The sequence below is a fragment of the Oreochromis aureus genome, linkage group 17 (genome assembly GCF_013358895.1).
Source record: "Oreochromis aureus strain Israel breed Guangdong linkage group 17, ZZ_aureus, whole genome shotgun sequence".
Classification (NCBI taxonomy): Eukaryota; Metazoa; Chordata; class Actinopteri; order Cichliformes; family Cichlidae; genus Oreochromis; species Oreochromis aureus.
In genome coordinates, this window is record NC_052958.1 from 36,355,114 (window position 1) to 36,381,986 (window position 26,873).

The 26,873-nt window shown below is 38.2% G+C and overlaps 1 long non-coding RNA gene and 2 pseudogenes across 1 annotated transcript; 1 reads left to right on the forward strand and 2 right to left on the reverse strand.

Annotated features, from left to right (window-relative positions):
• Positions 1–2,223: 2,223 nt before the first annotated feature.
• LOC120434017 lies at positions 2,224–2,707 on the reverse strand. The gene is made up of 2 exons (XR_005608889.1): positions 2,464–2,707; positions 2,224–2,384 (listed from the first exon to the last, which is right to left on the reverse strand). It is a non-coding gene; the product is annotated as an uncharacterized LOC120434017 (long non-coding RNA).
• A 1,338-nt stretch (positions 2,708–4,045) lies between these two features.
• On the forward strand, positions 4,046–10,785 carry LOC116329339 (annotated as a pseudogene).
• Positions 10,786–12,940: 2,155 nt separating this feature from the next.
• LOC120433923 lies at positions 12,941–17,996 on the reverse strand (annotated as a pseudogene).
• Between the last annotated feature and the right edge of the window lie 8,877 nt (positions 17,997–26,873).

The window sequence follows — 26,873 nt, forward strand, 5'->3', positions numbered from 1 at the left end:
TACTTCCAACTGGTTTTTGACAGCAAAGAAATTGCAATTTTTTCTAGGGAGGTTGCGATCTACTCGGGTGTGACTGAGACATTAAATACAAAAACGCTAGACTGTGGTGAGTAGAGCAGATAATAATAGCAATTAAGTATCTTATTGTGTGTACACAGTGGCGTGTCCAGCGGGGTGGCCTTGGGGGGCACAGGCCACCCCCCCAACCAGACTGGCCACCCCAGGTGCCACCCCAAAGCTAAAACAATAAAATTCAATGAAATATCAAATGTACGATTATGTTTTCACTGTGAAGTTCAGATATCCGAGTGTAAGTGAATGCAGCATCCCCTTCTGCACTATGAGCATCATGTTAGCAAAGGTAGGAGAGCCAAGCACGAAAGACAGCACCGCAGAAAACAATTTTTCGGTGACAGATTAACAGGTTAACATTGCTGAACTGGCCATCGGGCATACCGGGCATTTGCCCGGTGGGCTGATGACTTCTTTATTTATTTATTTTGTAATGGCACGAACAATGAGAGGTGGTGGATTGTCCAGATGCTGGCCGATGTGTAAAAAAAACTCAGTTGTTTGGTGGTGGCTATGGCGGAGCTTCCACAGAGGCTAGCAGGTGGATGAGGGAAGGGGAGGCAGGAGGAGGAGAGACCCAAGGCAGCCGCCAGTCCTAGTGTCAGGTGAACTGAACTTCAGGTAAGAAGGTATGACCTGCAGTCTATCTGGGTCAGATATAAACCAAGTTTAGGTGGAGTTTATTTTCGTTATGCTGACTTTTTACAGTCAGTTACAATAACTCGTACTGCGTGCTAGCTAGCATGACGGAATTTCTATACAGCTGGGTGGGTGCTGTGATGTTACTGATGTTGAACTTTATTTTATTCATAAGGTTAGTTAGTAGAGTTGCCAACCGTCCCGTAAAAAACGGAATCGTCCGGCATTCAGAGAAAATATTACACGTTTCGTATTTATTTATTTATTTATTTATTTATTCATTTAGGACAGTGCATGCTAATGAACATAAATGTAAAAACAAATTACATGAATGTAAACATGCCAGATTATAGCCAAAGGCTAATTTCCATCTGTTGTCCTTAAACATAAAAAAAATAGACATAATAATTCATAAAAATTCATCATTCATTTATAATAAAAACTCCATCACCAAACTTACACATACACACCATTCTGTTTCCAAATAAAACATTAAAACTATACAACTCATATATGATCACACACTTGATTTGTCCATAGCCAGTATTGAGCTGAGAAGAGACGCAGTTTGTCCACGTAATGAAAAAAAGACAGCTGGATTTATTCTTTATGCTGCACAGCTGCCTCTTCTTCTCTCATTCTCCCCCCTCCCTCTCCTGTTCCTACTTCAATCATGAAACTGATCAATGATGAGCTGATCGGCTTTTCTCTCTTGTTTTTTTATCTCCCACTTTGCGCCAGAAAGAGGAAACCGGCGGATGTCGCGCTAAACAACAGCAGCACGTTTAAGCTTGATCAACTGTTAGAATTTATTTAATAATAATTTCTAGTATCAGCTGATGTTTGCTGGAGCCACAGCTGTAAAAACTGCTGGTCATGATATCGGTTTGGATATGTGGTGAGAGGGAAACATGAAGATGAAACCAGGAGATGTCCTTACTGAATCAACAGAGCTGAACAGGTGATGGAGAAACAGGTTTACCTTTTAGGTGACATGAATGAGTTGAAGGGAAGTTATGAACTGTTTCTGAGAGACAAATAACACCAGGATCCTTTTCTACATAGCTGACAGCTGGTAACTGTGCAGGGGCGGGTGTAGCAAAGTTATGCCAGGGGGCCAGGTAGGATATTAACAGGGAAAGGGGGGCACAAAGATATACTTTTCTTTCTTATTCTCATTTAAAATATCTAGCTTTTATTAAATAATTATCTGAATCTTGCAAACAAAGTTTTTATCTGACGTAAATTGTATAGAGATCATACATATACCAACAAGACAGTGTACATCAATGTCACAACAGCGTTTGTCTTCATTCAAAGGCTTTATGGCTTTAATACCTGGTGGGCCAGTCTCTAGTCAAAATGCCCGATTTTTTGTCCCAGTCCAGCCCTGCAGGTTAATACTGGCAGTGTCACCATGCCAGCTGACTGTATTTCATCATCAGCCAGTGTTTGTCACGGTCTGCCACGCAGACCGCGGGGATGAGGAAAGTAGGACCCAAAACGCAGGACTCTGCAATGCCACAGTGCACTTTATTTACAGTGGAAATAGACAGGCAAGTCCAACGATTCACTCCACAGTGCAATCTGCCAACAGTGCTCGTCCCCGTGCGTCCCGTGCTGTAGCTCCCTTAGTGTGTGTGCTCCCCAACTCGCTTCTTCGCTCGACTCTCCTGGAGGAAGAAGGACAATCCACAATTAGCCACACACGCTAGCCAAATACGAAGCTCACACATCTAGCACGGACTATACCAGTCAGGAGTAATAATCCCACGTCGACTGTCGCCGCGAGTCCAGGTTAAATACCTCTTTCTAGCCGGGAGGGATGATTACCAACAGCTGGTCAGATAATCAGCTGCAGGTGGGCCGGCACAGCGAAGAGGGACTCCCAGGGCGTTTATCAATATGCGTACTTGTGCGTACTTGCGTTCTCGTGTACTCGTGTTACGTCATCAGTCGGAGACCAAGTACTGTTCCAATTCGAAGTACGCATCACGCCGAGAACGCGAAAAAGTCCCGGATGTGTTCTCGATCCGCCCGTTTTATCGAGCATGCATCGGTGTAGACTTGGGACAGCTAAATATCCCAGAATGCATTTCGTCCAAAACTCAACAGCGGACTCCAACCCCCCCGCTCGCGGACTTCTCACTACTCAGGTTAAAGAAACTCCAGCAGCTGTCTATAGTATTGAGTGTCCACTAGAATAGAAATAAAAGCGTTCTAACATCTCACCTGCTTGTTTTTATTAAGGTATGTACACGTATGTACATGTACACTATTTTTATTAATAGAGGTTTCACTACTGAGGTTAACAATGATATATAAGTCACTTAGATCACTTCTAAATGTTAATGTTTGGTTTATTTCAGTGTTTTATTTGTTCCTGAGTAAACTGGTTTGGCTGTGATTAAAGTTAAGCTTCATAACATGTTACTTACAGTTAAATTAAGAGGGGACGGCAGTAAAAACTCCGGCCCTGTGACATCATCACGTACGCTGGTGTTCCGACTGTACAAATCACGAGTCCGTGCTCGCGTACTTGAGAATTGAGAAACGGCCCCAATGACGACAGTCGCCAGGACACGCCTCTCCCACGGCGCGCACTTCCGTAAACAGCCCTGAGGACCGGGGAGAGAGAGAGGGAGAAGCAAACACACACGCACACATACACTCTACATACAACTGGACAGAACAGTAGACGACACAGCCCCCACATAATAATAATAATGATAATAACAACAGTCATAGTCCCCACTGCTCCCAGACCCCGAGTCCCCAGAGCCGGGTCCATGACAGTGTTGTTCTTTATACATCAGTATTACCAAAGTTTACCATAAGGCAGCATAGAAAGTATTTACTTGCTTTCAGGTTTCATTCAGAAGTTAGTCTTTTCATTTGTTTCCCCACTTTTTTCCTGTTTCAAAATCAAACACCAGTTTGTGAGAAGATTATCTTCTTTTTTTAATAGGCAGATAAAGTTTTGCATTGGCTAATTTGCCAATTGTATGTTAAAAATGTTCGTATTTTAATATTCAAAAATGTTTTTGCCCAAAACATATGTGCCCTATATGTCAGTAAAAATACTATGCAAATATTTAGAATAGAATAGAATAGAATAGAATAGAATTCAACTTTATTGTCATTGCACATGTCACAGGTACAGGGCAACGAAATTTCTGTCCTTGAATGCTGAATAAACACTGACAAAGCACTGATTGTATCTCTTGTACATTATCAGTGCAGTATCTAAAAACTTTGCACCGTAGTGGTTAAAATCTCATTCTAATAAGAGTTAAAAGCGTATTTGGTTATTAGGTTTATAGGGTTTGTCAGGATCCAAGCGGCCAGGAACACACAGGCACAAATGTAATCTTCAAAAAAATGGGTTTTATTATACCCCAAAAAGGACAAGAGGATTACAAAAATTCAAAATAACAAAAATAAACTTTTTTAAGAACCAAGTGGGCCCATAAAAGAGGTTAACTTAACAGAACTTTACTCAAAAGTCACTTAACAAAAACATAACTCAACAAACTGACCTGCCCAAATGAGAAACAGCTCCGGTTATATAGCAAATGAATAAACCATTATATACACCAAAGGTGAAAACTAAAGAGGTAACAGCTAACCATCATTCAAGAATAACCCCATTCCCCCTGCATGATCACAATTGATGGTCCAGTCCACTTTATTGGCTTCTGCATTTAAACCAGCTCCACCCACAGCCTCCTCTTTCAGCCAAACCAGGAAGGACTGGAGCGGAGGTCAGGTAACTCAGAAAGAGCAGAAATATTATCAATATAACATACCTATATAAAACAACAAACAATGCAAAGCAGGGTCTATGCCACCATTTGGGCTATAGCTTAGTGCTGTCATGCATTACAGGTAAACTCAAAATAACAAATTAGTTAACTTATGATCACAGAAGCTTTAGAGCATAACATAAACATAAGACAAAAGACCAAATGAATATTACCTAAGTATCTTAATTGTGTGGTTGCATGCAGCCATCACAGGGTTATTGAATTATGGTAAATGGTTGGTAGAATTTTTTTTTAACATTATCTGCCAATTACATCTGCCACCCTTCTCCAAATCTGTGCCCTTACCTGGTCCCCCCAACAAAAAATTTCTAGACACGCCACTGAAGATACTAACCCCATGTTGCTCTCCGAAGCATCCATCGGAGTGTGGATGTGTATGAATGTTAGATACTTAGCACTTAAGCTTAGAAGAAGTGCTTGTGTGAATGGGTGTGATTGGGTGAATGAATTAGTTGTATAAAGTGCTTTGAGTGCTCAGACAGAGTAGAAAAGCACTATATAAGAACCAGTCCATTTACCATTTACCAAATATAATGGTGTACAGAAAGAGTTGAACACGCAGGCGCAGAAATGTTGAGAGCGCGACGACGACACACCTCGCGCAGCAGGTCCACAGAGATCTGAGCAAATGCAAAAGCTGAGCGAAAGGGGCTGCTATTGTGTGTGTGTGTATATATATATATATATATATATATATATATATATATATATATATATATATATATATATATATATATATATATATATATATATATATATATATATATATATATATATATATATATATATATATATATATATATATATATATATATATATATATATATATATATATATATATATATATATATATATATATATATATATATATATATATATATATATATATATATATATATATATATATATATATATATATATATATATATATATATATATATATATATATATATATATATATATATATATATATATATATATATATATATATATATATATATATATATATATATATATATATATATATATATATATATATATATATATATATATATATATATATATATATATATATATATATATATATATATATATATATATATATATATATATATATATATATATATATATATATATATATATATATATATATATATATATATATATATATATATATATATATATAATAACAAACACCTGAAATAAATTTTTTGCACACGCAGCAGTGAATTTTGTTCGCTCAAATTTAGCTTTTCTTCGGTCAAAATAAATTTATCCTCAAAATGCAACACTTGTACTTGAAAAATGTTTTTTTACGTGCGCTCAATTTTTTTTTTACTTGCACTCAGAATACTGGCTCAAAAGTGTTATTTATTGTATGCATGCATGCATACAATAAATAACTCCAAAAGTGAAGGCAGTGCCCTGTTGATGTAATTTCTTTAAGTTTTGGTGTAAATTTTTTATTTTTCCGATAGGAGATGCACTGAATTAAAGCAAAGGAGGAAGACCAGTTTTACTTGGATGCAAAAATTTGTACAGATGAGAAAATGCGAAAGCAGTGTTTGGTGTAGATGGCAGTGCATTAAAAACATTTTCGTCACTAAAACCGATGAATAATCGTGGCAAATAATTCCAAACTCACTGCTGATGAAAACAATAGTGATAATCATGTTGGTGACAGTTGGTCATAATTGTGCGGAATTCTCAACTGTTTTAGCATTGTCAGCATGTGGAGGGGGCACCTTGTCCTTCTCTTTGGCTACTGGTACCAGTGACTTAAGTAATGATAATGAGAAAACATAATAACGTGATTTAATAAGTATATGTATATAATACATGTTAATATTATTCAATTAAAAATGTCTCATTTTCTAAATTAGAATTCCTTAAATTCCTTTACTATTCAATATTTATTCAGTATTCACTATTAAGTTTTTACTTTTCATCTGATAGAATCAATGTGATAATTCCACTGCAGATGATTAAAGTTATGTGCTTGGGCCCGAACTGGCTACTTAGAGTTTTATATAATGAAAATATACAGCTTTTGTATCATTAAACAACTGGAAAATACACCACACTACACATATCACACAATACATTTACAATAAATCTGATAAACCTTAGTACCATAGTACATGCCCAAATTTCATAACTTAGCATTCACAGCTTAACAGTTATTTCTGTTGCACAAGGCTTTCGTCAGTTAACTACAAAAAGATAGCTTCTTTCACCCTCCAGTGAGCCCACTCCATTACTAGTTTGCCACAAAAGAAGAGGTAAAAAAATGACCATAAAAATGGCAGAAACCATGTTCATTCCATTAATAATATTCAAGACCAAGGTAACAGGTTATAAAATGTTAATACTGTAACTGCTAGCTTTCAACTTGCTAGCTGCACTAAACATCCTTTTTGCAGATGTCCCATTGCTCCCAACCAATGACTGGTCCCAATTTTGACTCCAAGTGAGCACACTTGACTCCATGACATGACCAGTAGAAATAGGCACACCAAGTTAGCGAATGTTAAATGTCAAAGTAAGCAAACTAAATGCATGTTGCAGACGGGAGTTACGTTACAGAGTAGCAACATTTAATTATTTAGTATTACTAGTAGGCCTGCAGCAAAATTTTTTAATTTCTTCATTCCCTATTTGGTGGTGAAAATTCCATTGTGGAAACACATAACATTGCATTCGCAGGGGGATGATAAATATGAAAATCAAAAGAATTAGATGTATAGCTGTTGATAATCGCTGTATGCGTGACAATCTTCATGCACGTTCATGCTTACCCGATAGGGTACACACAATAAGATACTTAATTGCTATTATTATCTGCTCTACTCACCACAGTCTAGCTTTTTTGTATTTAATGTCTCAGTCACACCGGAGTAGATCGCAACCTCCCTAGAAAAAATTGCAATTTCTTTGCTGTCAAAAACCAGTTGGAAGTAGTTGCTTTAACCAAGGTGACCCAGAGATTTAGCATGGAACTCCCTCAGCCGTCACCCTGTGCGTCATGCTGGCCCCGTCTTCGAAACAATCACTCGAAACAACCAAGTTCATTGTGCACCATACACAGTAATTTTGGTTGTGTTGCATTCTCCAACCACTGTTTTTCCTACTGTGATTGTAGCATAACAACCACAAAGATCATGCTGCTAGAGTACATATAGACATTATCACAGATACACAAGGGAAATGTGGAGCATCTTCCAAGTGCTTTATCCAAAGTTACTGTAAACGTTTGGAAAAATAAGACATAAATCATTTTTTGATCAACTTCCAGAGTTTGATTTGAGAACTGTGGCAACTCTGTGTTTCATAGTAACACAGTTAAAAGTTGCAAAAACATTTTACTTAAAACTACACATCTCATGGGACACCTGGCGATCACTGAAACTATTACAAACCATAAATAACTGGAAAAATTTGGTGCCAAACCAACAGGCAAATGACTATATTCCACTTGATGATTAAACGGTTAAAACATTTCATCTGGTGGTGCCATTAAATAAAAAGTTAGGCAATTGCTTAAAAGTAGTTAGAATTTATTCTTTCAGTTTCATATGTACATCAAATTTATCATCTTCAAGAATAAGAAGAAATGACTGAGCAGTGTCTCTGGGGAATAACAATATCTGGAGAAAAATTTAGATTTAAGGAAAAAATGTAATTTTTCTAACTACAGACGCCAAAGGAGCAATTGTAAACATCCCTTGCTATCTGAGTCAATGAAAAGAGAATGTCTGTAACTGGCTTCCACAAACAGTGACTTTATTGCTGTGCAACTAGAACTACTCAGACTTCTACACACCCTTGTTGGAATGTTAGAGAGAGGTGTAGCCAGAGAGGTCTGAGAAATAACCCATGTGAAAGTTGTGTAACATTAGGTAAACAAGCTCTTTCAGAGAACAGTGCAGTTCATGTTGGATGACTGCATCAGTTGTTCAGATTTGAGTTGTCACACTCACACTGACATAAGGTAGGAAGTGACGCGCTTGTCATAGCAGTGAAGGGGGTGTGGTAGTTAAGCTACTGGATAAAGGGACTGCTGCTGCTGTTAATCTTGAGACGGGGTTTAAGGTTCACCTAACACGCAGGTATGTGTTTGGAGAAAGAAACTGTTGACTATTACTGCTGCAGTAATGAACAGGACAGAATTACTCTGAGCAGCCAGTCATCTTCTGACAGCAGAGTTACCAGCAGTTTTCATCTGACTAAACACTGTTTACAGTCTTGTCCGTTTTAAACATAGGTCAAAATGAAGAGTCTGGTTGTGTATTGTGGACTCATCCTGGCATTTCTTTTGAGCTGCACAGAACAGGCTGGGGTGAAAGTAAGAGCTTTAAAATTCTTTCCCTACTTGGCCTGTCCTGCCTCTGTATTGTCAGCATTTAAGATGGATATTTAAACGAGGGTAAGACTCACTTTAAAACTGTTTCTTTGTATTGCTAGAGACAGGACAAAGCAGGTTCTCCTCAAGGTATGGATCTTGTTTGTTATTACTCAGATAAGTATACTATTTCAGTCTTATTCTTCCGCTTCTTATTGTGTTTCTTTCTGTGTTATGGTGTACGCCTCAGGAACAGACTGCACACAGATTAAGACTCTGTCACCACGAGCATCCAGTGGCGTTTATACGATCCAGCCGAATGGAGCCATGAACAAGTTTAAGGTATCGATCGAGCCAATAAAAATAATAACAAAGTCATGTTTATAAGATCACAGTAAACAAAAGCAGCACTGTAAACTATAAATGCAATTTATCTTTCAAATGATTTCACCAGACCAAGGTTTCATTTGGTTATAGATAACAGGATACAGTTTACTTTATATTCATAACTATTAAGTTAACAGTAATGTTAAACAAAAAGCACACTGAGCATCTGGTTATATACTCTATAATATAGCCCTGACTAAGGGTGTAATTCCCCTTTATCTAAATGGATGTAAGATACATAAATATTTATTTTTCTGCACAATTACCATGACATTTTACACTAGCTAAAATTACTTACACTGTACTTAACATACAATATAATAATTTCTTTGTTTCCTGTAAAACCCGAGTTGATACCCTGTTATTGTAGTGTACCTACCTTTAAGTATTCATAGGTTAGTATGATTAGATTGTAATTTCAAATAAAATATTGAATTTCCATTTATTACAGGTGAATTACTCCACTACTTGTAGGCCATATTCTAAAATGTTTCTTGCTCCTTAGATAAAAAGTAGAAGTAAATGCCAGCTGGATTTCATAATATGTGTTGAATGAACTTCTTACTCAGGTTTACTGTGAGATGCGTCCAGATGGAGGCTGGACGGTGTTTCAAAAACGAAGCGGAGGAGCCGTTTCTTTCCGCAGAAAATGGGCAGCATATAAAACTGGCTTTGGAAACCTGACACGTAAATAAATTACTTACAATGATTATTATTATGATGTAGTGATATATAATCCTAGAGATCAAGAATGGATCTAACATAAAAATATTAAATCTTTTCTTTGTGCTTTGACTCTCAGAGGACCACTGGCTCGGGCTGAAGAAGATTTTTTATCTTACCAAAGATAAGTCCAAGAAGTGGGCGATGAGGGTGGATCTGTGGGATCATGAAGATGGGACTGCTTTCGCTGAGTACAAAAACTTTAGACTGGGAAATGAGAAAACCGCGTTCAAACTACATGTTGGGAAGTACCGTGGAAATGCAGGTACTGAAGCCTGAAGCCTATTGAAGTTTTTACTGTCCCCATTTTTCTTTTGCTTTTTATATACACATAAATGTTGCTCACTGTTTGTTAATGTAATCAGGTGTTAGATATTGTTCTTTTTTTGTACTTTAAAGAAACCCTGTGAGTTTTAGAAATTCATTTTTCCTGATTTGTTTCCCACTCTGTCCAAAGGTGATGCCATCCGTGGTGCCTACAAAGGCATTGATCAGAATGGCTATGGCTTTAGCACAGTTGACCGCGATAATGATGGCTGCTCCCCCTGCATCTTTGGTGACATTGCTGATAGGGCATGTACCTTTAGAGAGGGCGGCGGTGGTGGTACAGCAAGTGTGGGTCCGCCAATTTAAACGGTGACTGGCATTCCCACGGTGAACACATAGGTTGGGCTTGGGGCCTCCACTGGCGCACCTGGAAACCACCTGCACCATACTCAGCCAAGGCCACAAAAATGATGATCAAGTCGGTGTGAAAGGAACCTCCTCAAATTATCAAGTGCTGATTTTTATTCTGTAAAAACTTTCAACAAAGCTTTTAATAAAAGTAACTGTGAAGGAGATATATAAAATACAATGCTAAAAGCATGAAAATCAGTGTATTGTTAATGCTTAGTCATTTCTGTACTAAACTGAAAAACATGCCTTCCAGATAATCAAGTTCTACCGAGGTCTCTTCCTGTTAAAGCACTGCTTCCCCTCTCTTTTATGTATTAAAATAATTTTACAACAACTAAAACTGCCAGAGTCAACATTATTAGCCCCTCTGTTGCCAATAATTGTGTTGAAAATCCTTTTGCTGGATAACAGCCAGCAGTCGTTTGTTATAGTTTTCAACAAGTCTCACATGCACCACCTGAGCAGTCCTAGACTATTCTTCTTTGGCAAATCTCTTAAACTTCTCCAGATTTGACCATCTTCTGCCATGGTTCTTGGTCTTCACTTCACCCCTGAGAATGGGATTCAAGTCAGGGCTATGTGCAGACCAGAATGCCAAAGTATGTTTTTGGACATTGTCGTGTTGAAAGACAACACGAGAACCCAAGTTTTGCTGCTGACTACTTTCAAAATCTTCCCATATCTTTTTTCATTATTCATATCTTTTTTCATATGTTTTTTTTCATTATTACTCTGGGGACGGTATTCTTTGGGTTGTGGATGGATTCATTCTTCAAACATGAGCAGCATCTCTTTACTCAAAGAGACCTAGTTTAGTCTTATCTGACCACAGGTCATGCTTTTGGTATAAATAATCTTTCTCCAAATTGTCCTTAGCATAATTCAGTCAGTATGATGTTGAGGCTCTGTTTCTGATATCTGTCTGTTACCATAAAAAGTGTCCTGTTATTGGTCACTTTGGTATATAAATAACATTTTATTGAATTGTAAGTAGTTTGAATAACCAATAGCAAATAGCAAAAAAGAATTCTTTTCCCAACATAATAAAACTGTAACTAAAAACATAAGCCAGTTTTAAACAATACTTTAATCTACAACAGTCTTATGTTTAAATTACATCATATTTAGTCATAAATGTTATTTATATAGCACCTCTCAAGATAAATATCACAAACAAAACAACAAAAATGCTACAACATAAAAACAAAAAGGTTATCCAGAAGCAAGTTTAAAAAGATGAGGTTTTAGTTGCTTTTTAAAAGAGATCACAGCGTCATAGAGTTTCAGGGTCTGGAGCTGGTGCTGGAAAAGTGGACGTTTGTGCATGCAGAGCTCTAAAATTAAAAAACCCCCACAATCTTAAAGTGGAATCTGAAGTCGATGGAGAATCAGTGCAACTGGATTAATGTATGTGGGTAACGTTCTGAACAACCTGCAGGCATTCCAAGGATGCTTTATTAAAACCAGTAAACAATGAATTTACAGTAATCCAGATGTGATAAAATAAAGGCATAAATAACAAATATCAATCCAAAGCCTGACACAGTAGAACTCAACCTGGTGATCCAAGTAACAGAAATAAGAACGAACCAGAGATTTAACGTAAGCATTGTCAGTGAAGACAGAGTCAAACGTTCCTTGGTAACACCAAGGTTCCTGATAGAAGATTTAGCAAATGTGCAAAGGGAACCTAAGTTGTCATTAACTTAATCTGTCACTGGCAAAACAAGGACTTCTGTTTTCTTTTCATTCAGCTGGAGAAAATTCTTCTTGTTTTTGTCCTTTCATGAATCCAGAAAATACATTCACATGTCTTTTGATAATTTTAGTAAACACTTAACTCTAGAGGTAATACCTGAGAGGTCAGTCAGATTTATGCTTCCACCAGTACTCTAGAAATAGATGCAAATTTACCGGCAGTGTTGTGTAAAATCTGACGTCATTTTACAGGGTTTACACGTTTTTTTTTAAAGTAATATTTAGCAATTAACATCAGTGACTATTTCGAGATTGTTATATCCCATTTTATGTCCCTTCTTAGTAGCAATAAATTCCGTATTTTTTATGTCCACCTGAATACACCTCTATAGCAAACATTTGAATTATTTCTAACTTTGCTCAATGTTACCCCTTTTAAGTTTTTATTTTGCCTTTCTGTGTTATTTGATTTGCTACAGAAAACACAATAAACGCGTTGCACTGAAAAGATGACTGTGGCAAAACACATTTTCTTTGGAAGCAAGGCAGCATAGTGAAGCTTACTTTTTTGTGGTAATGAGTGAAATACTCAATAAGTGACTTTGAATTACAACCTACTGTCAATAAAACATTCATAGCGGCTCATAGATTGGTTCATTGGAATGAGCCTGTATGAGGCAATATTCCCTTATGTAAGTCCTGCTTGTGTGTCAGTTAAGGAGTTCCAGTATTTCTAGGAGTTCCAGGATTGTTGCATGAAAATCCAAAGGCTCAGTTTAATTATTCATTACTATTTATCATGCATTAGACTCAACTCAGTCTGTATTTCTCTGTTATAAATAAGCAAGAAATAAATGTGTGTGTGCATGGACTGCTGAAAAACAATCACATCTAGCCACCTTTTTTAGGGCATATGTAGGACAGGAGAACATTAATCATGTTTTCAATAATTGGAGGCTGTGGGTGGAGTTCATGTGGCAGGTTGTGGGCCACGACCATCTCCCAAGCATCCACCAGATGGACATTCAGTCCTTTGAACATAGCCCTGAGCACCTTGTCACGCTGCAGCGAGTACCAGTCGCTGTTAGTGATTGTCTCATAGAGCGTTAGATTTTTTGGGTTTGCAGTCCGAATGACAACCAGTGTATCTGGAGCCCTGGACAGCAGCTGCACCACCGCCCTGCGGATGCTCTGCAGACGCCGGATGTAGACCTCAACGGGGAAAGTGCTGAAGTGCGACCAAATGCCAAGAACTACGACGGTCTCGCTGCCTCCAGTCACGCTGTCTAGTTCGTTGGCAATATAGCGCAACTCGGTGATTGGGACTTTGGAAAACCTGATAGGAGGACCATGGCAGCGGTATGTCACCAAGATGTTGTTCGCATAGTCCAGAGCCATATAAGGTCCAATTTTTTCTGGCTATGCAGGTTAAACTCCTTAAGATCTGAATATAATACAGAGAGAATGATTTAAGTTTCACTGTGAAGAAAATCAAATTGTTGCCAGAGAGGTTTGTGGAGCAGCTACCTGGTAGTGTTGCGTTAAAGTATTCAAACCACTGCCTGACGGTGGAGTCTCCGTATATATGAACCACCTTTCCTTTCAGACACTGAGTGATAGCTGAGGAAGTGTTGAAGTGAGGAACACTGGGGCCACGTAATGCTCGCCACACACTGTGGAAATAATACCCAGAGGGTCTAGACTTCACAGTGCGGCTACTCACCATGGACCAACCTGAGAAGATGTTAAAAAATAAATAATAGTATATTTTTAACCAGCTGATAAGTCTAATGTTACTGTGGCAATCATGCGTAAGTTAAGCAAATTCCAGAGAAAAAAAAGCCACTCTACCATCATACTACAGATGCAAGACTTCACACCACTATATTAGTTTTGGAACAGTTTAACCCTGTGGCCATCTACATGAAATCATGGCAGCTTTGCACGTATCATAATTTGTCTTGATTGTAAACCTTACAACTCACCACATGTGTGGATGTTGAAAACTTGCCTCAAACTGAAGATTAAAGAGAGAGGGTGCACTTCATTCAGCATTTTATCTGCTAAGTGCAGCTTGTGGTGTGATCAAAACATTTTAGAAACCAGTCAGAAAAACCAAAAACCTTATCTTTTGTTCATGGTTAATTTATGACACTCTTCTGGTGCAGCTACTTTTAAATTGCATCTGGAAGGTCCTGTTATAATCACTTGCATTGTGCCTTCTATCATTTAAGTATGGACCTTAAATTTGTGCAGAGAGCACATCCGTGGGAGATCAACTGGAACTGTAGTCACTGTTTGACATTTACAGGTTTGTGCAGGTGAATTCCTGAAGGAAAGCTGTACTGTAACATTCTGAGAAGTCTAAGTATATCCACTGGAAACTGAACATCTAGCATGTATCAGCACACAACTGTGGGCCCACACACAGTGCAATGAAAATTGTGAGATCAAGACAAGTTGAAGTGTTTCAACACAGTTGCGAAGACCCAGCACTGCGAGGGCACAGAACATGGCTTCCAGGGAGTGATCCATGTGTAGCAGTCAAGCTTCTGAAGGAGCACTGAAAAAAACTTCTTAGGGATTATCTCTCCACATGAACACTAACATCGCATCCAAAAACTTTTAGCTTACTCCATACTACTAAAAAAAATGTAAATAATTGGAAAAATTGTACTTTACCTTTAGTTTTTGGCAAAACAGTGACACCGGAAGGTCCTGAAGCTGGAATGGAGACTTTCATGTTGACACCACTGAGGCAAAGCACACGCAACAAAATGATTTTGATTGCAGAGAACAAAACAAAAATACCCCTTTTTTTAACCCATTTAGCATTAACACAAGTACAGACAAGGTTTGCTTCACAGTCTGAGTGTAAAATATTAGCTTTTTGGAAGAAAAAGCTCAAAATCATCAAGTATGACTGATTTTTTGTGTCAGTCACTTTTTGCCTATACTAACTTTAGAAATTCCCCATTTAGGTCATACAGATAATGTGGCATATACACACCTTTGAAAAAGGGTCTCTGTGGTCATGAGGTTTTTTTTAAGCCTTCCTTTGGAGTGATTGATCCTGGTATCACAACTCAGATTCTTTGGCTTGTAGCAGAACCACGGCTCGCCTGTACGGAGGTCAGTGTAGTTGCACACAGGCTGCTGGGTTGGACGCAAACATACGTTACAGACAGTAGTTTCATTGATGTAGCCTGAGCGGAAGAGGCTCTTGAAGTAAATCCTGTCAGGGTGTTTTCTGGTCAGACTGTGCAGCACTGTAATTGCCTCACTGGGGTGAACCAGTGTTACCTGGGAGGACAAAGAATGACATTCCTATTTGTGTATTTCTCTGTGGATTAGCATACAGCACAGCTAAACTTCCCTTAGATCATGATGATGTCATAATGATCATGCCTGGGCATACTGCTTATGACAAGAGCAAATGGTTGAAGTTAAATATGCAAACCACACTTTTAGACATCATGTATCTAGATGTATAGTGGTCATCTTGTCAGTATTAATATGGTTTTAGTGGCTTTAGAAATCAACAAGCAAAAGAAGCACTCCAAGAGTGCAAACCGCTACCAAATCAGCGCACTCTCCGAGTATTGATCTTTAAGGGAACAGCAATACATTTTCTATATATACATTTTTTTCTTTGTTCATTTTAAACATACTTTAAGACATTTGAAGATTTGACTATTTTCTGAGAAATAGAAGTTCAATTTGGATTTGATGGCAGCATCTAAAAAAAATGGGATAGTGGAAAGAAAAGGGTGGAAGAGTGAGCTCTACTAAAACACAGTTGGAGGAACATTTTGCAGTAATTAGGTTAATGGGCAACATGGTAGTAACATATTTGGGAATAAAGAACATTTCAGAGAGGCCCAGTTTCTTTGAATAAAAGAAAAGATGCAAAAATTACAAACTGTGGAACAATTTCAGAACAATGCTCCAAAATGTAGGATTGAAAACACTTAGAATATTTCATCACCTACAATATATATATAATATATTTGGAGCAATATATAATATCATCAAACGTCTTGGAGAAATCTCTGTAAGCATGGGATAAGGGGAAAAAATATTAGATAGCTGTGACCTTCAGGCTTACAGACAGCATGCATAATTCTGTCATGGAAATCACTGTGTGACCCCAGGAACACTCCCAGAAATCACTCTGTGAACACAGTTCACCATGCAATTCACAAGTGCAGGTTAAAGCTCTATCATGAAAAGAAGACGCAACGTGTGAACATGATAAAGAAACACCACTATCATTTCTGGGCTAAGGTCATTTCAATTGGATTAAGACAAAGTGGAAAAAACTGTTCTGCGGTCACATGAATTGAAATTCTAATAAAGAGGAAAGGAAACATCATGTTAGCAGCACTCCGTTCAAAAGCCTGCTTCTCTGATGTCAGGCGCAGCACATTAATGCTATTGGAACTGGCAGCTTGCACATGTGGAAAAGCATCATCAGTGCTCGGTGGGAGGATCCGTTCTTCTACAGGTTTTAGAGGAATATATGCTCCCATCTAGAAGATGGCATTTTCATGGGAAGACTTTCATGTTTCAGAAAGAGAATGCAAAAGCAAACAGTGCATCTTTTGCAACACCATGGCTTCATAGTAAAAGAGTCACATACTGCTTAACTGGGCTACCTACAGTCCAGACCTTTGACCAACATTAGGAAAATTTAAAAAATGATACGATCCAGGCCTGTTATCCACTAGAATCCTATATCAAGTGAGGATGATACAAAATTTGGTTTCCTTAGTTGTTAAAAGAAGAGGAGATGCCACACAGTGGTAAACATGACTCAGTTCTAACTCTTTCAACATGTATTGCTGCCATTAAATTCAAAATGACATTTTTTCTCCTTACAGCAGGACATTTTCCCAGTTTAAACTTGTTATATTGTTCTATTACGAAGAAAATCTTGATTTATGATATTTGCAAATCACTTCGTCCATACTTTTTTGGAAGTGAGGATGTATGATGTATCACATAATATTGATGCTTAAAGTTGGTTGCAGTAAGAGTCATGCACAAAAATGTGGTCTCGGCTTTAGAGTGTGGCTTTTTGACTGGGTGCAGTTGAAGTTTTAACAAAGCTTAAAGTTAAACTTGAGAAGTGTCAAATTAGAGCCAACTTCCATGTCCTTTTAGGACCTGAAACCTTTTTTTCAGTGTTTATAGCTTGGCTTTCAGATTTACTTCATTTTATGTCAAGTGTGAATTGTGTCTGATTAGTTAGATTCTGTTACCATTTGTGTGTTTTACTTTGAAAGTTGTCTCCTGTGTCTGAATTTTACTTCCCTATCCTTATTTTAATCGTTTGCACCTGTGTCTTGTTTAGTCTACTATCTTGAAATGAGAATCCTACCTTTGTCTGAAGATCATATTGTATTAAAAAGGAAGGCTGACTGAAAGACCATGATCACATTGAAATTCAGTTTTAGCATCACCTCAACCTCTGCGTTTCCTTCCCAGGGTAAATAGAACACAGCGGAATAGGAGCCATTGAGATGATCCACCACTTGCCCTACCACACCTGCACCAAGAGTTGGGTTATGGAGCCGGGCAAGTAAAATGTCTCCCAAATTTCTTTGGAAGCCCCTGAAGTCGTACATTTTGATCAGAATCTCCAGGTTATCATCTTTGTGCCACTCTCCGTCTTCCCTCCTGAGAGAATGGTGAAGCTGCTGTGTGAGGGATCACTGGTCTTGCTCAGGTAATGAGGAAATGGTAAAGGTGGAGTTTCAGGCCAAGCGATGGACTTCATTAGGAGGTATTCTTCATGAGTCTCCTTAAGGGACAGTGGTTGGAATTTGCAGAAGTCATAATGTCTGTCTGCGTATGAGCTATGGATGGTAGACTTCACAGTATTCTGAAAATGGAAAACAGAGAGAGAGCACAGCAGAGACAAAAATCCATAAAATAAATGGCCAGCAGTTAACAAATTACAATAAAACGTTTCTCTTGAAATTGTATTTCCTACTTTCATGTCTTATTTGTGCCAATACAAATGTCTAATGATCCACATCTGCTTGATCTTCAGGAAAATTAATAAACTATTCAGTGAAGATGTCAAATATAAATGAGTGCACTAAACCTGAGCTTGTTCCAATATCCGAGTTACTTCAGGTTAGTTGGGTGAACATTAACATTAAACTGACAGAAAGAGATGATTTACCATGAACATGCACTTTATCACAATGTTGGCTCTATTTAGGACAATGAGGCAACAAAGCCAGCCATCCTTCCAGACATCCATCCTACAGAACAGTTCCAAGGGCGTAATTTGTGGTCCACGGTCAATTCAATTGAATTTTATTTATACAGCGCAAAATCAATACAAAAGTCGCTATACAAACAAAGCGCTTTATATTGTAAGATCGATCCTACAATAATACATATAGAGAAAAACCCAACAATCATATGACCCCTTATGAGCAAGCACTTTGGCGACAGTGGGAAGGAAAAACTCTCTTTTAACAGGAAGAAACCTCTGGCAGAAGCAGCCTCACGGAGGGGCGGCCATCTGCCGCAACCGGTTGGGGAAGAAGAAAGACAGGGATTAATAACAAGTATGAGTCAATGGAGAGAGGTCTATTAACACATAGTAAGTCATGTTGCTTGCCTGTGACTCATGGTTTAATTTTCTTTTGACCTGGATTTTTACAGTAAAGATTAAAAATACACAGCAAGAGAAAGAAATTATGACAAAGCTTTCAAATTACATGCATGGATGCTTCATCTATTTTTTTAAACTAATGAGTACCTTCTGAGTATTTAAAAAAAAAAAATAGATGATTGTACTAGATAGATTTTTGTTGTTTTTCAACAAAACAACAAGAAAACAATGATGTTTGCACATTTTAACTACACAATATTTTTGATGCAGCCTATATTATGGAGCATGTAAACCTTCTCTTCTTAGATTGTGAAAACAAATCATTATTCAGTGAGTGGGTTGTAACTGTTCTTCATTGATTGTGCTTACAAGTAAAGACAGTTGGAAGCTATCTGGTGAGTGAGCTTCAGCGTGTCTCCTCATTCATAAGGGAGCAAACCTAAAAAAAAGGTTTATGGAGTTACCTTGTCCTGGTAAAAGGGACAAAACGAATAAAACTTGAAGATTCTGTATATTGTTTCTCATTCTTTTGCTCAGTTAGTGTAGGTATTTAGTTTTACCAATGGGTAAATAGGAAATAAGACTTCCCCTCCTTACAGTGTAATTGCAAATGACTATCGAGTAACTTCTAGACCATGCCCTATCATATAGGACGAAATACACCTAATGAAAAAGAATTTGCATTTGACAATGAGAACAGCACAGTCAATTGTAATAGATTTGAAAAATATTAGTAGTATACTGTGGATTTTAAACATTTTTACTGAAACAATATTTAAAAAGAATTATTTGTGAAATATACTAATAATATACTTTATAATATACTTTTTTTTAAAGTTTATATTTAAGTTGTCAGATTAGAAATTGTATTTTTTGTGTAAGAAGCCATTATGTTGCTATTTAAGGTGCCCAAGGTCATTTTGTACAAACATTTTTTAAATGTGTTTCCACTCACAGTGACTGTGGGACTTCTGGAGAGGTGTATAATGTATGGAATGTGGGGGTATAATCACCAATCACTTTTTTAATTGGTTTAGATTTATTTGTTACATGCTAGGTGAAAGAATTACTCTCATATCAGGACTGGTGGAAATAAGATAAATACACCTGCTTACAATGCATCTTGGTTAGCACAGGTAGACATTTATTTGCCATATAGACAGAGTTCACAGATCAATCCTTTGCCATCATGTCTGCTGGTTATATTTACAACATCCCAGTTAAATACAGAAACCATTGGCAAGAAAACTACACTGCTAATTTTGAAATGTAAAAAAACCAACAAAAAAACAATGCCTGTCATTAATTAAATGAAACTATTCTAAAAACACAGTTCATTGAACCTTATCTCACTGCCTAAAATGATTTAAGTCCCAAATAAATGAATAAAGAGACATGCAATTAGTGGGGTTACGTTAACTGGTGATTCTAAATTGCCCATAGGTGTGAATGTGAGTGTGAATAGTTGTCTGTCTCTATGTGCACGGTGCACCCTGCCTCCTCCCCAAAGACAGCTGGGACAGCCCTCATGACCCTGAATTGGACAAGCGTAAGAGAAAAGATGTATAAATGAATGAAAAAACAATTCCTCACCTCCAGGATGTCCATGAAATCTATCACGAAGCTTAAGGCAAACACGACCAAGAATAGGAAGATGCAGCCATACCTTGGAAGGCATGTGCGGACCTTTCTTTTACAAACTTGGAATTTCATGATCGATGAACAGTACTCATCTTTCCCTGCAGTGTAGCAGCGTGATGAGCTCACCTGGTACAGGAAAAAAATAAAGAAAAAAATATGGGTTGGTAACTATTTATTCAGGGGGAAAAAAAGTTCTCGTAAAACTTCTCTGCAATCATAGAAGATGCTGAACATCTGCCAGCTAATAAACATGGAGAGATTTTTCATCAAAATATATGAACGTTATAATGATTGCGGCCCAGCCTGTAAAATATAAATGAGCTTTCAACATTACTCATAGGTGTAAGCAGATATTTATTTATTTTGGCTGTTTATGATTATTTGGTACTTTAACCCTTCAGTACAATAGCAGCACGTTTTCCCTGCATTTAAAACAATATAAAACTAAAACAAGGAAAATAGTTCCTGTATAAACTACTGCGCATTTCCATATTCATCTAGGTTTTCACACACACGCACACACACATTTGTTACTACACTTATGACAGCTGTATTTGAATTGAACAACTTTGGGATAACGTCTTGATGCATTCTCTTGGGGAAACCTGCAGTCAGCTGAGACTGAAGAAGTCACTTGGATGAGTGACGAAACGTTTCTCCCACAAAACGCTACGTCCAGATGAACAGATTCAACTTTTGGAAACTTTGGGATAAATAAACATAAATGACATATGGTCTTATCCTAACGAATATGACCTTGTCATGTTTGTTTTTGCGGATAACTGACTCTAGTTATTGTACTTAAGTCTTTCTTAGCACAAAGCGTGACTCACAGGTTTGACGTGCTGCAGGACCTGATCTGTGCCATTCTGGACCATTGAGCCTGCTGATTTCCTGGAGCTGGGAAAACGACACATCGTTTGGTCCTACTGGGACTAAACTCAGACTTCGTCCGTCTTAACTCTGTTACTGATAGCTTTACATTGTATTTGTGTCTTAATGTTTTAAATCCGACAGGTCGTGATTTCCACAGCACCGCTCACTATCGTTATTTCCTGTTTATATGTGACGTCATGCGGCGCCACTTTCCACGCAGGAGGATAGAAAACATGGACAGGAGTACTTCAGCATTGACTTGGATTTTGTTCTTACTTGGCCAGTAGTGTCAGTCAGTGTGTTTCTCTCTATACCCCTTTGCTTTTACTGAGTATTTTTTTTACTCTGTGGGTGGAGGATGAGAACGGCCCAATAACTGGAAGAGGGAGACTCCACAACCACGTTGGGTTCCTCATCAAGCACCCTGCCCCCACACACATTTTTACCTCTGAACATGTTCTCCTCCTACAAGGCCTTTCACCACCTGATTATTGTCGTGGCTGTACAAGAGAACATTTGCTCACTCTTTGTTACTCCTTATTTCTGGGAATTGTGTCCAAAAGCTGGCTCCAAAACCCCTCTAAATTATGGGTGTCAAAAAGAAGAATATCCCCACACCTGGATCCTTCATTGGGAACTCTATGGGGATGTGGAGTGCAACACTACAGGCCAACTTCAAGCCCATAGGATAAGTCACCATCAGTGGCGGTCCTAGCCTGTTTGGCGCCCCGGGCGAACACTCCCTCTGGCGCCTATTCTTTCTAAACTGAGCACCTGATGGCTTTGAACTTTTCTTGTCCATCTTCCTGGTTTTAATTTTGCACTCCAGTATGAACACAAATCCCCCAACTCGAGGATCGCCACAACATAACCTAATAGACCTACACCAGGGGTCGGCAACCCGCGGCTCCGGAGCCACATGCGGCTCTTTAGTCCTTATTTTGCGGCTCCGCGTGGTTTGGGAAAATAGAAGAAGTATTTAGCTGAAGTGCATTTTATTTGTGTTTAGTTCTTTTTTTTTTTAACTTGTAGTTCTAAATTGGAAGATTATTGTGATTTTGAAATATAAAAATAAAATTATATCTTATTATTTTTTTTCATCGCTCAAAATAAGCGTCACACTCGCGGAAGCCGGTGTACCCACCGAAACACCGTGCATTTATCGAGACTTTCAACCCCAGATAGGCCAATTATGGATCTTTGGATCCACGTTATGTCGGCAGCTGTTCTCCACCGTGAACTATGTTAAAAACAAAACCGCTCACGCCTCACAGATGACAGCTTACAGTCCTGCGTAAAGATGAAAGCCCCGATTTGCAGACGCTGTGCGCAGAGGTTTGGGACCAGAAGTCTCATATCATGGCGGACCCGATGATGTTTGCATGGACATGCTTTTCAGCATCTCTTTATTGACCACTTTTCACACACGGTTGCTGTACGCATAAAGCTGGCTGTAGCTTTTCAGCTCACAGCCCGACAACACAACAGCAGAGAGAGCACAGACTTTAGGGCGGTTAGGGGCAATTGCGGGTGCCGCTCAGGTGCTTCCGACTCCCATTCAGCGGCACTGCAGACCACGCCCCGCCACCCACATTAACAAGGTAAAATAGATATTTAGGCAGAATTTTGTAAATATCTATTTTTTTTTTTTAGCGGCATAGTGCTTTTTTTCCAATTACTTTTTAAAAGTCAGGTCAAGGCTCCAAAAGCCCAAAGGCGATAAGGGTGGCGGCTCATAACAGTTTTTGTTTGCTACATGGATCATTTTAGTTCAGCTGGGTGTCTTTCCTTTTGTTATATTTCTTTAAGAGTTCAAAATGTGTTAATTACATAAATAAAATGTAATTTTCTCTGTAGCACTTCATGGATTACATAAGCAACACACCTTAGTTGCTCTGTAAATTCTTTTAAAAAGCAGTTAAAAACTTTTCTGTTCAAACAAGCCTTTTGTTGATCTACGTATTTTATATTCTTTACATTATTTACATTTGATCTTTTACATTGTGTATATTGTCTATTGATTGTAATGTTTATTTTAATATTTGTGTACAGCGCTTTGTGACTGCCTGTCTGTGAAAAGCGCTTAATAAATAAACTTTACTTACTTACTTTAGTTGTCCACACAAAGCACAAAAAACAATATATACAGTGTCATCTTCATTTTAGATTTCAAAAAGTATTTGCGGCTCCCAGTGGTTTTTTTTGCGTGGAAACTGGGTCCAAGTGGCTCTTTGGGTGTTAAAGGTTGCAGACCCCTGACCTACACCTTAGTTCACAGATTCACTTTGTCTAAGATGTATTTCTAGGATTTCACACAACCCAGGATTCAAATCATGAATAGATAATGGGCTTGGATTTACAACATTATGAATGAAATGTGCTCTATTTGGAAGCAGCAGGCCCCACTCCCCTTTCGACAGGCTGTGTGTGAGACTTTAAATCAGCAAACTGTAAATTATAAAATTTAAATTGTTATAGATCCCTTTACCCCTATTCCTAAAGTGTATTTTTATTTTCTTACTCTTCTTATATTTATTGTTTGTTTACTTGCACTGCTGTAACTGGAGCCTCGTCGTCTCGTCTCTCTATATACTGGACTGTATGTAGCGGAGATGACAATAAAGTTTACTTTGACTTCGGCAGCGAGCAGGCGCACCGAGAGCTCTCGCGCTCACTTTTCGCGTATAGAATTTCGAAAAAACATCGGTGCAAATTATAAGTCTGTATCATAATGTCTGGTGTTTTCGTGTTTGTTAGTTTGTTTTTATTTTGCTTTATTTTGCGGGTTGGTTATTAGATGCTGCTCCAGCCAGCCACATGATCCCCCGCCGCCCCGCCCTCTCCTCCCAGTGCCGCAAGCAGCAGGCGCACCTTGCAACCGGAGGGCGCCTTTATACCCAGCAAATGGGCGCTAGAAAACCGATAGGTGCCTATGCCATTCCCAATATGCGCTGGCTGATGTCAGGGCAGCATGAGTATGAACAATTTTTTTTTTTTTTTTTGCCGATGCCCGTGATGCCGCCCCCCACCACGATGCCGCCCCGGGCAACCGCCCGTGTCGCCCGTATCAAAAACCGCTACTGGTCACCATCAAGTGCTACCAAGGAGATGCGCTGTCCCCACTGCTGTTCTGCAAAGGCCTCAGTGAGATCATCAATAAGAGTGGCTACGGCTACATATATACATACAAATATATATATGTAAATGTGTGTGTGTGTGTGTGTGTGTGTGTGTGTGTGTGTGTGTGTGTGTGTGTGTGTGTGTGTGTGTGTACAGTCATGGCTGGACTGGGACAAAAAATCGGCCCGGGCATTTTGACTAGAGACCGGCCCACCAGGTATTATAGGAAAAACCATAAAGCCTTTGAATGAAAACAAATGCTGTTGTCACAGTGATGTACACTGTTGTGTTGGTACATATGTATTAATCTAATAAACTTAAACCTACACCATCCTCCGTATTCTGGTATTCTAAACAGTACCCGAAATTATACTGCTTGGTCGAGTTAACCTCCTGAACTATCTACAACACATGGTGAAAACCTGAAATTAAGACAGTGGAGACTAGAGGTGAGACATGATCATTACTGATTACTTATGACAGATTTAGATATATTTTCATAAACCATTCATTTGCTACATCAATAAACAGCATGGCAGGGCAAAATATTTTTTCTAACATGGCAACCTTTAAAAAGTGAAAGGAGATAGAAAGACAGGTGAGAAAGAATAAAACTTAACTGACTTTTTGATGGCATTTTACACACAGTACTGGTACAGAATCTACACTGTAAAATGTAATATTGTGTTTAATTAAAAATATTAAATAGGCTGAACTCAATTTTTATCAATTTGTTATTAGAACTCAATTTAAATAAGTTACCAGTACTTTTTATGCAAAAACGCTGATAAACTCCATTTATTTGAGTTGTCTTAACTTAGAAAAACTAAGTAAGCTGGAAGTTTTGCTTCTCAGGGCGGAAGGATGAAAGATGTGTTTTGAAAATGCCGCGTCACTACCGTCCTCCTCCCTCCCGGATCAGTCCGCATGTTCACGGTGCATTTTTTATGGAATATGTTGAGCAAACCTGGAGAAGCGTCAGCTCAAGATATTATTGTTGTCATTGCTGTGGATTTTTACCTGATACACTGACTTTGTGAGTAAATGTTTACTCTTATTCAAACTGATTTTGTGACTTGTCTTAGTTTAGCACCAGGTTTAAAATCTTGCTAGCTAGTTAGTGTTAGCCTAGCGTTGCTGCTGCCGCTGGGCTCATCTTACTTAAAAATTAACACCACAGCCTTAAAAACCTTACATAAAACTATGTGGTGAAATTTTCTGTTGATTGTTTGAAATAAATAAGTGAGATAAGAGCCCAGACAAAATTCTTCGGGAGGTGCAGCCGTTAGGGGTGGGGTGGGTGTGGGGTGGATAACAGAGCTCCGAAAAGCGTGGAAGCACTTTTGCAAATATGTGATATTTTGATAAATTAAGTAGGTATTTGAGCATTACACAGCTACATTGTCGCCTGAAAATATCTTAAAAGGTTATTTTGTGACCCAGAAAGGGTAGTCTGGGGAAAAGGAGGATCGCATTTGTCGGCCACGGTTGTCGGAGCCTGTGAGTACTTGTAAGCGCGGCAATGGCGGAGGAGCGCGCTAAAAAAACTTACAAATTACTTTTTCTGGGTCACAAAATAAACTTTTAAGATATTTTCAGGCGAGAATGTAGCTGTGTAAATTTCAAATATCTGCTCGATTTATCAAGACATCACATATTTGCAAAAATGCTCCGACGTTTTCGGAGACGTCTATTTTTTTTTTTTTTTTTCCATGCTTTGTGGCAGCTTTAGAACATCTGTGGCATCTATTAATGTCAAATCTAGCCTTTATTTAACAACATAAGCAAACTCTATGTTACAATGATTGCACAGCCATTAAGGATCAAATCAGTTTCTGAAAAATGTTCTGTTTTTTCTCCCTCTGCTGGCTTCTTACTGTCTTTGAGGCTCGGGACCAGCACTCCTGTTGTTGGACACAAAGACATCAACTCAGTGGTAAGTATTTTGGTTTTCCAATATATTAGCAACTGTCAGTGACATTTATATTAATCAGGCTGAACTTTAATCATACTTTAGATCAGCCTGTTTTACTTGTTGTTTTATTTGTGCTTTGGTTTGGGGAAGTTGTTTCTTTACTGATCTTTTCCTGTCTTCTGTTATTAGACTTGAGATATGACTGCACTATGCTGTTGCTGGTGACCACAGTTAATTCTACAAGACATGCTGTGTAAGTAAACAAACAACAACAGTTTGGTCTGCATTTCTTGAAAGATCACATCCCCAAACTTAGTTTAG